The following is a 10,696-nucleotide window of genomic DNA, read 5'->3' as shown; positions in this document are numbered from 1 at the left end:
GCGCGCTCTCCCGGGAAGCTCAGGATGCAGAGAGCAAGCAAGATCCCGCTAATCTCCAGCCAGTCATCTGGAAACGGATGAACTAAAATGAGGTGCTTGCTATGAAACAGCTCCCAGAGCTGCAGCACTGAACTCCCGAACTTTGGAAATCTGTGGTTTTGGTTTAGTCACTGAAAATAATCTTAGTGATCACAAGATAAATTATTCACAGTTGAAACTGGTGTGGGTGATGGTGACACCACGACCGCATTTGCATTAGATATTCCCACAGGATCCTGTGTATTCCTTTGTTATAGCACCTCTGTTGTATTCTTGCCTGGTTCCTCTACATTCAATGAAGAAACATTGTACCCCAAGCATCTAGAACCTGGTCACAATAGAGCTTATTAACCTCAAAATGAATACGTGTAATTCACAAGTATTTAGTGAATTAGTTAAAACTATCTAATGAGTGAATTAAATTCATAACTTTGATTTACCATTAATGCTATTCATTGGGTGAAAATGGAACCTGGTAACTTGAGGGGATGGGTGTTAGATGGGAGAAAAGGTAGAAGGGATGACATTAATCAAGATGAATTGCACTCATTAACTGATTGATTGTAACCTCTTTGTACAAATACTGAAAGACAATAAAAGGGGATATCCGTTTCCCTTAAGCTTCCTCTCATTTATCTTGGGATTCTTCTGAAATGGAAATGTAATGACATGTGTGTACATGTGTGTGATGTTACCATCCTCTCATGAATAAGGCCTGATTACTGTATTCTTTCCAACTCCAAATGTAGTCATATTCTGAGGTATTAAGGACCAAGCTTTAACATGGAAATTTGGTGTGCGGAAGGAGCATGATGCAGTCCATAACACTTGCTTTAGCTTAGTCCTATATATCCCCATATGTTGACCTGTCACTTTCCTAATACATACAGCGTTTTAGAATTACTACTTCTCCTCAAGATCTGGGCTGGGTCCCTAGCTCTTTAAGAAGGGGTGGAAGCCTTAATATGTAAGGCCTCTGGAAAGTTTTAGGTCTTTAGAAATGTGCCTTGAAGTGGGCAGTGGGACTGGCTTGCTTTCCTATGAATCCTTTTTAGCCCTTTCATATCCCAGCTATGAGGTGAACAGGATGCTCTGCCACATACTCCTTGCCCCTTACACCAACAGGACCAGGGACTGAAACCCAAAACGAAATGGGAATAAACCTCTCCATCACTTTTGTTTATTTATTATTTTGTGCATGCATATGTGGTAGGGGTCAGGGGAAGTACTGAGGCTTGAACTTAGGGCCTCACATGCTTAGCTTTTTCAGTCAAGGCCGATAATCACCACACAGCTCAACTGGCTAGAGCTCTACCACTTGAGCCACACCACCACATCCCGCTTTTTTCTATGTATGTGATACCAAGGAATGGAACCCAGCTCTTCGTGCATGCTAGGCAAGCACTCCACCACTAGGCTAAACTCCCAGCTTTTTTAAAAAAATAACTAGGATATAATCACTTCTGAATGACAATATAATCACCTGACAGAAATGGAGTGAAGACAGGGCTGGGAGTTTGGCCTAGTGGTTATAGTGCTTGCCTAGCATGCATGAAGACCCGGGTTTGATTCCTTGGTACCACATACATAGAAAAAAAAAAGCCGGAAGTGGTGCTCAAGCCCAGGACTGGCAAAAAAAAAAAAAAGAAATAAAAGGACTGACATTATCCAAGAAACATTGTACTCATTACCTCTCTTACAGAAATGTAACTACTTTGTACAACTCCTTAATAACAATTTTTAAGTAAGCTAGCCTGAAAAACGCAGAAAAAATATTTTTCTATTTCAGATAACTGAAGTCTGTACAGTCTTGAGGTTAATGATGATCAATAAAACTCACACAATCTCTTTTTAAACTAGAATCATAATCATCACTTGGTGTAAAAATATAATCACTTGTTGGGTCTAGTGGCTTTGTGCCTGTAATCTTAGTTTCTCAGGAAGTTGAGGTCTGAGGATCAGAATTCAAAGCCAGCCTGGGCAGGACAGTCTATGAGACTCATTATCTCCAATAAACTTAAAAAGAAAACAGAGTGAGAACGAGAGGAGGGGGGGGAGAAAAACTGGAGCCATAGCTCAAGCACTAACCACAAAAGCTCAGGGACAGCATGCACGCTCAGAGTCATGCCCCAGGGCTGACTGGCAGGAAAAAACTTCCAAGATACTCTCCAATTAACCAGAAAAAGCTGGAAGTGGATGTGTCGCTCAAGTGGTAGAGCAGCCGCCTTGAGTAAAAAAGCCAAGCTAGAGTATGAGTCCCTGAATTCAAGCCCCAATGACTCTTAAGTCTTTTTTTTTCCCATTCCTGGGCCTTGAACTCAGGACCTGGGCACTATCCTTGACTTTCTCAAGGCTAGAGCTCTACCACTTGAGTCACAGCACCACTTGCGGCTTTTTTTTCTATGTATGTGGTACCAGGGAATTGAACCTGGGTCTTAATGCATGCTAGGCAAGCACTCTACCACTAGGCCAAACTCCCTGCCCTGACTCTTAAGTCTTCATTTCCATTTCTGTTAGTCTGATGACTCCTCAGTTGACTACTTCACCATGGGTTCCCTTCATGATAGAAATGGTAAAGAAATCAAGAGGACTATAGGGTGGTCCAGTAGTAGAGTACTTGCTTAGTATGCACAAAGCACTGGAATCCATCAATCAATCCATACCTTAAAAGAACAATTTTGAATCCTCTCTTTCCCTTTAGAGTTGCTAAGTAAAATTCATATCCCATAAGAGAAAAACTGCCTTTCCAGCTGGCACTGATAAAGTCCAGAGAAATCCTCGTTGACTTTGAATGAGGTCATTAGATTCTAAAAGGAAAATATAGCATATTTGTATGTGTATCAGCCAAAGTATCAAACTATCTATTCAGATTTGCAAAGTTTCTAATTTTGAAGTTACAAATTAGTTTTGGCCTAGTGGTAGAGTGCTTGCCTAGCATGCACGAGGACCCAGGATCAATTCCTTGGTAGCACATACAAAGAAAAGCCAGGCGTGGTGGTTTGGCTCAAGCATTATAGAGCTAGCCTTGAAGGAAAAGCCCAAGGACAGCGCTAGGCCCTCAGTTCAAGCCCTAGTACTGGCAAAAAAAAAAAATCTTTCCTTAACACAATGGAATTCTATGCTGCCATCAGAAAGAATGACATTGCCCCATTCATAAGGAAATGGAAAGACTTGGAAAAAAATCATTAAGTGAAGTAAGCCAGACCCAAAGGAACACAGGCTCAGTGGTTTCCCTCATTTGTAATAATTAATACATATCTAGGACCCCCCTAGCACAGGATGACAATAGCTCAAAAATAATGTACATATGGCCATATAGGATGAGACTAAGTAAAATAAACTCTAGGATATGGAAACAAGAGGTTTATCTCTGTGATTGTTGTTCTTAATGTACTATGTGAAGTTATTTCTCTTCTTTTTTTTCCCCCTTACATTTCATCTCATGTTATTAAGGTATCTGACTTTGGTATCTGGTATAGCATATATACGTTTGTTTTTTATTTGAAATAGGGAAGGGAAAAACAAGATGATTGGGAGGGGTTGGAGGAAGGAAAGGGGGACAAAAACAGGGGAAGAGGTATCAATGTTCGAGAAGTAATATATTCATTATCTGACCAATGTCAGTAAAGGCTGGAATGTAGTGAAATAAACTGATAATCATTTCCAACCCACATTAAGCTTCCTTTTTTAGCACCCCATATCACCATGAAGCAAGAATACCCAAATCATTCAAATGCAGACAGGTATTTGTACAAAGATATCTGATTACCAGAAGCAGGGGATTGGACTAAGGACACAACTATATGGTAGAGACCTTGCCTAGTGTGCACATATACTGGGCTCATCCCCTAAAACTTCTAAACAAAGGCAAAAAAGTGCCCAAAGGAATTAAGTGCATACTGATTTCAGCACTAGCAATCATTTTAGCTATACTCAAGGCCTAATATAACACATTCATTCATTCATCCACTCATTGTGTCCATCCATCCTACCTAACAATCCATTCATCCATCCATCCATCCATCCATCCATCCATCCACTGGTTCCTTCTAACCAGTCATCCATCCATCTATTCATTGGTGGGAAAAGTTTCACAAATGGATGAGAACAAATGCTACCTTGGCTGGTGCAAGAAAGTGTGTACAAGATTTGTTACTTACTGGCTACCGATGGCTATATTTAAATTAGTTCAAATGAGTCAGACACTGGAGGCTTATGCTTATAATCCTAGATATGCAGGAGTCTTAGATCTAAGGACCATAGTTCAAAGTCAATCCTGTGAGATTCTTATCTCCAATTACACACTAAAAAGTCAGAAGTGGAGCTGTGGATCAAGTGGCAGAACACTAGACTTGGGCACAAAAGGTTAGGGATAGCACCTAGGCCCAGAGTGTTAAGCCATAGGACTAGCAGAAAATAAAACTAGTTCAATGAAATAACATTAAAATTTCTATATTCACAATAGCCATATTCAAGAGCCCAGCAGCCACATGCCAGTAGATGAGAGAGTACTATAGAGACAGAGAAAATATGAAAATGATTCAATTGGATCATTGCAATATACTTGGAAAAAAGTCTGTCTTTCTTTGTAAGTACTAAATAATAGTCTAAAGAATCATTACTGGGTTCATTATATATTTTTTCTTATTTATTTATTTTTAATGTTTTTATTGTGATTAATGGAAGGGTTACATTATATTCACCAGATAGAAGGTGCATAACTTCACAAACATTGATACCCTTTCTCATGACATGGTCCCCATTTCCCTCCCACCCTCCCCCAGTTCATCTTGAATGTTCATTATATTTTTAAAAGATATGTAAGGGAGTTTTTTTCTATGTATCAATCAAATTGTCATGTACATTATTGTACAGAGAATATTGAAAACAAATGAATGCTATATTTACATATAAAACTTCCGCTGAATAGAAGGAGCCTGTTAGTCTCACTATGTGTTCTGGTGATATGGGAAATTGGGAGTGTTAGGAGAAATGGTAGAAGGCTAGCCTTGAGCAAAAGTAGCTCAGAGACACTGTGTAGGCTCTAAGATCAAACCCTAGGACTGTAGTAATAATAATAATAATTCTCATTAGGCATTGATGTCTCAGGCTGTAACCCTAGCTATTCAGGAAGCTGAAATATGAGAATTGAAGGGTTAAACACTCTATTACTAGGTCAAACTCCCAGCCTACAGAACCTGATTTTTAATTTCTCTCTTAAAGCAAACTTCTTTAGGAGATTGCAAAAGGGGAAATCTCTCACTTTCACATCTTTCCTATCAGATAGCTCTATCCAATTGCTCAAACATTCACTTTCAATGCCTTCATTGTTTCCCTACCTCCCCTTAAAATGTCTACAGATTCAAAGTGCTGACACCTCCCCTTAGAAACCTGTTTGTCTCTTTCCTCCCCCAATTCTCCCTGCATGCCCCAGAGATTGACACCTAGGAACAAAGGTCACTTGGTGAGTTTTTCTGCAATCCCCCACTCTCCACCAAACTTACTCCTCTTCTTGCTTCTAGATGTTAAAAGATCAATCCATATGCTAATTTGCCTCATTACCAACATTGTTTTAAAAGTTTTCTGTTCTTGTTATTAATGTTTGTTTAAGCCTGGGGATTCTGTTAAATTTGTTTGTTGGTTAAATCCTAAATTTTGTCTCGTATTTTGCTTTTTTTTTTTTCATAAAGTGGGCAAAAATATCTTTTGCCATTTTGCCATTGGAATTCAAAAAAAACGTATGGCCAATTTTTCTTCTGGACTCTGGGCCTGGGTACTGTCCCTGAGCTCTTCAGCTCAAGGCTACTGCCCTACCCCTGGAGCCACAGCCCCACTTCCGGTTTTCTAGTAGTTAATTGGAGAGAAGAGTCTCATGATCTTTAGTGCCTGAGCTGGCTTTGAACTGCAGCCCTCAGATCTCAGCCTCCTGTGTAGCTAGGACTACAAGCCTGAGTCACCATGCTTGGCTAAACTTACTTTACTTTTTTTTACTAATTTTTTTTTAATTTTTATTTTTTGCCTGTCCTCTTGCTTGGACTCATGGCCTGAGCACTGTCCTTGGACTTTCTCAAGGCTAGCGCTCTATCACTTGACCACAGCACCAATTCTGGCTACCTTAAAACTTTCATACAAATATATGGGATTATGTGAGTGTGCTAACACATTCAACAAAATGTTGCTGTAATACATAAGAATTGGGAATAAAGGGGGCACAGACTCTCTCACATGGGATTCAGCCAACTGGAACATGTCATGCCAGCAAGGACCACTGCCAAATACCATCCCATCAAAGAGCCTCCTGGACCCACCTGGACAGTCCTGATGACGAGGAACCACACAATGACAATTGGGAAAACTGTTCAGCAAAGAGGGGACGGTGTCTGATCTTAAATAGAGTTACTTTGTGCTTGTCCTTTCCAAACCAATCAGAGCTCGGAAATCAAAAGAAAATAGCTCATAAGCATGCCTATCTAATATCCACACCTGTCTATTTTCTAACTGGATAGTATAATAACCTGGCAGGTTTAGCTACCCAGTTGTTTGTTTTGTGAAAATGCTTAACCTGCTTGACCGTCTGCCAGTGGTTAGGACCACCTTGTAGTTATTGACTATAGGCATCATAAGGTGAAGTCATAAGGTGACTACCATTTGTGTGTAGTGTTTACCTTTAAAAGCTCAGCCCCACTGAAGTTTGGCACTGCTCTCTGTCAGCCCGAAGGTGGAGAGTAGCAACGAGCTGCTGTTAAACTGACTGCTAGCTCAGTTCATTGAGTGAGTGACTGGTGGTGACTCTGTTGTTGGGGGACTTGGGGCCCTCCAAAATGGCTGGGATATTACAGATAGGAACTTACATTCTTGCCTTTGTTACTTGCTAGTCTGGTTTCCCATCCATACTATATAGTTCAGACATCTATAATCCAGTTGCATGGAAATTCCTCCTTCCCTGTAATAGACCACAACTGGGATTATGCTTAAAATGGAACTTTTCTGGCATAGACTCAGGGCATGTGTTCCTCTGTCATTCATATCAACTAGTCCTGCCGCCTTGTTTGCCTGATCTCACCTTTTTCAAGTTTCTCTTTAACTGCCCTCACTCAGGATACTACCTGAGAGCATGTCAAGGCCATGCTATTACTGCAGGCAGCTTGAGGCATCACTGCCCTGCCCTGCCCTGCCCTGCCAAGCACAGACCTGGACCCTGAAGACACCAGTGACTCCTCGATGCCCCCATGTGAGCAGAAAGTAGCCAGAAAAGACCACAACATCCCTCAACTTTTTATACTCCTACAGGGTTTCAAATAATGGGAATCTGCTTTGTCCTTACAACTCTATGTTGCTCCCTTCTCAGCCCAATCTTTTTATGTATTCAAAGATCCTATGTGAAGAATTTGTCTCTCCCCTCAGCCCATTCTTTCTACGTATCCAAAGATGGAAAATGAATGATTGACCAACACCCCCCCCCACCACACACACAGACACACACACACACACACACACACACACACACACACACACACACACACCCTGTTTTCCCAGGGGCATACAGATACCAGGCAGACCACAAGTGCAAACTGCCTGACTCCAGCAAGGCAATGTATCCAGGCCTAGCTGTAAACATTGCATCATGGGCCCAGCCAAAATGCCCCCACCTCCCTTGACTTTCTGCCTCTTTGCTCATGAAGCCCAACTCCTGTCCCAGCTCAGGCACAGTCTTCAGGCCCGTGGGAAGGCTATGTCCCTTTCTGCTCTAGCTCAATAAACAGGGGAGCATGGTAGAGAACTCGCCTAATATACTTGAAGCCCTGGGTTCAATTCCTCAGTACCACATACACAGAAAAAGCTGGACGTGATACTGTGGCTTGAGCAAAACGTGTCCAAGGACAGTGCCCAAGCCCCGAGGTCAAGCCTCAGGACTAGCAACAATAACAACAATAACAACAACAAAACAGTCCTTGCCTGTGGAAGATCGAGTCCAGCCTGTTTCCTTCCTTTTCCCTCCATTTCCTAACAAGGATCACAGTTGGAGCCAGCTCAAGCATATAAATCCATGAAACTCTGGCCTCCAATGAACCAGGAAAAGGATTCAAGTGAAGTAACTCGAGTGATATAGTGCCATTGGTTCTTCTTTTTATTTACTATTTATTTTTTTGGTGGGTCATGGGGCTTGAACTCTGGGCCTGGGCTCTGTCACTGAGCTCTTCAGCTCAAGGCTACTGTCCTACCCTTGGCACCACAGCCCCACTTCCTGTTTTCTAGTGATTAACTGGAGATAAGAGTCTCTTGGTCATTTGTGCGCAGGCTGGCTTTGAACCTCCATCCTCAGATCTCAGCCTCCTAGGTAGCTAGGATTATAGGTGTGAGCCACTGCGCCCAGCTCCACTGGTTCTTAACTTCCACCATTTTCTTCCTCATTCTCCTACCATTCTCAGCATCTTCATCTAAAACAAAGATAAAGTACTTGAGGTCTTTCTTTGAAATGAGTTCAGAAATCATTTTGCAAGAGGTAAATCATTGTAAATGGTTATAAAAATAAATAAACCCTAGCCGGGCACCAGTGGTTCATACCTTCAATCCTAGCTACTCTGGAGGCTGAGATTTGAGCATTGTGGTTCAAACCCATCTTGGGCACAAAAGTCTGTGAGACTTATTCCCAATTAACCACTAGAAAATCTCAAATATCGTTGTGGCTCAAGTGGTAGAGACCTGCCAGAGCCAGCCGCAGCAAGGCGGGATACCTGATTTAGGGGGTGAGGATGAGAACAGAAAAAGAAAAGACAAGACAAGTAATAGATGGGGTCGGAAGGGCTACATACAGCCCAAGACTAAGGCTGTAAGCTTAAGACCACAGAAGTCATTTTTTCCACATTCTGGTTTTATATAGTCTCTGCAAAACAAGAACCTGTCAGGTCTTACATTGATAATCAAGTCTCAGCAGAGAGTGATCCACAATACCGACGATATAACCGACGATATAGCTCAAAGTTCATAGGCAAGGCGTCATACAAGACAGCTCATTTCTTTTTTTTTTTTTTTTTGCCAGTTTTGGGCTTGAGCTCAGGGCCTGAGCACTGTCCTTGGACTTTCTCAAGGCTAGAGCTCTACCACTTGAGCCTCAGCACCACTTCCAGCTTTTTTCTATGTATGTGGTACCATGGAATCGAACCCGGGTCTTCGTGCATGCTAGGCAAGCACTTTAACCACTAGGCCAAACTCCCAGCCCCCTGACAGCTCATTTCTTTGTGTGGTTATCTTACACAGTGATGCAGATTTATGGGCCAGCCTGACCCTGCACTCCCAACAGAGACCTAGCCTTGAGCTGAAGAACTCAGGGATAGCACCCAGGTCCAGAGTTCAAGCCCATGACCAACAATAAACAAACAAACCCCTAATTTTCTGTCAGTTACCATTTATCTGAACATGATTATTTTCAAGCTGAGCAGTTTCCCTAGATTATACTATAATCCTCACAGTCTGTGTCAAATGTGTTCTTATAGATTGTGCACTAGGAGAGCACACATCTGGGAAGGTGTCGTTAATATTGAATGTGTGGCAGATGGGTGCTTATCATAATATTTTCTTTCCTCAAAGTGAGCACCTGTGGCTCACACCTATAATCCTAGCTACTCAGAAAGCTGAGATATTTGGATCATGGTTCAAAGCCAGCTCAGGCAGGAAAGTCTGTGAGATTCTTATCTTCGATTAACCACAAGGAAGGAAGGAAGGAAGGAAGGAAGGAAGGAAGGAAGGAAGGAAGGAAGGAAGGAAGGAAGGAAGGAAGGAAGGATGGCTACAAGTAGAGGTTTGTGGCTCAAGTGGTAGAGAGCACCAGCTTAGAGTGAGGAAGCCAAGTGAGTACATGAGGCCCTGAGTTCATAACCCAGGACTGATACATACACACGCACACACACACAAACACACTAAAATAAAGCGACTTTCCAGAAGATGGCAGCAAAGTATGTTTTCAAAAAAACCAAGCCACGGACAGGGAGTGTTGTCTAGTGGTATAGTTTTTGCCTAGCATGCATGAAGTCTTAGGTTCAATTCCTGGGTACACAGAAAAAGCCAGAAGTGGTACTGTGGCTCAAGTGGTAGAGTGTTAGCCTTGAGAAAGCCCTAGGAGAGAGCCAAAGCCCAGAGTTCAAGCCCCAGTATTAGCAAAAAAAAAAAAAAAGTGCATACCAGGAATACAGTGTCTTAGAAAAGAGTTGATTTTTACCGGCAAACACAGAAACTTCGCACAGGCTGACATGAGTTCTATGGTCTCTATAAAACCAAACTTTGCTAATCAAACTGTTAATTCAGTGTAACAAAAATAAAAGGAAAGAGAAATATACATATATTGAAATCCTGGCTTCCAAAATACTGGCTTGCTAATGTAATAACAATATCAATATAAGTAGTATAGTTTCAGTTTATTCCAGCTGCTACAGCAAAATACTACAGTTTGGCTGGCTTATATACAACAAATTTGGTGTCTCACACACAGTTCTGGTTACTGGAAGTCTAGAATTAAGGTAGAGCAGATGCCATGGCTGCTGAGAGCTACTTCTTTTTACTTTTTTGATCTTATGCCTGCACTGGAGCTTGAACTCATCTCAGGGTCTCTTGTTGTTGCTTGACATTTTTGCTCAAAGCTCATGCTCTATCACTTGAGCTA

This window comes from Megascapheus bottae, chromosome 11 (assembly GCF_031878675.1).
Source record: "Megascapheus bottae isolate mThoBot1 chromosome 11, mThoBot2.hap1, whole genome shotgun sequence".
NCBI classification, from domain to species: domain Eukaryota; kingdom Metazoa; phylum Chordata; class Mammalia; order Rodentia; family Geomyidae; genus Megascapheus; species Megascapheus bottae.
The sequence above is the reverse complement of the archived record's forward strand: the minus strand, read 5'-3'. Positions refer to the sequence as shown.